The sequence below is a fragment of the Orycteropus afer genome, unplaced genomic scaffold (genome assembly GCF_000298275.1).
Source record: "Orycteropus afer afer isolate SDZICR_OR568_19922 unplaced genomic scaffold, OryAfe1.0 scaffold00360, whole genome shotgun sequence".
NCBI lineage: Eukaryota > Metazoa > Chordata > Mammalia > Tubulidentata > Orycteropodidae > Orycteropus > Orycteropus afer.
The window spans coordinates 2,892,742-2,893,735 of NW_006921947.1; positions in this window are offsets into that span (position 1 = coordinate 2,892,742).

A 994-nucleotide genomic window follows, 5' to 3' on the forward strand; every position below is an offset into this window, starting at 1 on the left:
AAGAAGAATTGATGCCTTTGAATTATGATTCTGGCAAAGAATATTGAATATACCATGAACTGCCAGAAAAATGAACAAATCTGTCTTGGAAGAAGTACAGCCAGAATGCCCCCTAGAAGTGATCATCTCGTGTACTTTGGACATATTATCAGGAGGGGCTAGTCCTTGGATAAGACAGAATGCTTGGTAGAGTGTCATCAAAGAAAAGAAATAGCCTCAATTTGATGGATCGACACAGTGGCTGTAACAATGGGCTCAAACATAGCCATGATTGTGAGGATGACACGGGACCAGGCAGTTTGGTGTTCCTAAGAGTCAGAACTCAGTGGCATGTAACAATAACGAGAGCCACATCCTTGGCCTCCACCAGATGCCAGTGGCACCTCCCCTCCCCCCAGCTGTGACCACCAAAAATATCTCCAGATATTGCCAAATATCCCCTGGGGAGCCAAATTTTTCCTGCTTGAGAACTACTGGGCTTCTGGCTACTTTATTGGACAACACAATTCTAGAACATACTGAATATGTAAATAGCATCTGAACTGAGTGAGTGAATTGGCCCCTATTCCAGGGCAGTAGTGGTTTTAGTTTAAGAACAGTGAGGTGAAAAAGCACAGACTTAAACAAAGAAATGCCTTTCATCTTCATTCTTCTATGTAAGGAAGATGGAGCCAGGGTAGGGATATTGGGAAATTTTGCCTCCCTCCAAACTCCTCAAAGCCCATTGCCATGGCCTCATAGCGACCCTGTAGGACAGAGTCGATAGGGCTTCCAAGGCCATAAATCATTACAGAAGTGGACTGCCACATCTTTCTCTTGCAGAGCCACTGGCCAGTTCAAATTTGACACTAACCTATTGGCAGCTGAGTGCTTAACCACTGCACCACTAGGGCTCCTTCAAAACTCCCTGGGTGTTACATAAATGAGCCAAAGATCAACTCAGTATTGATCCCAGTTTGTTTACTTCTTCATAGCAAGCTAAGGCCTGTGAGTT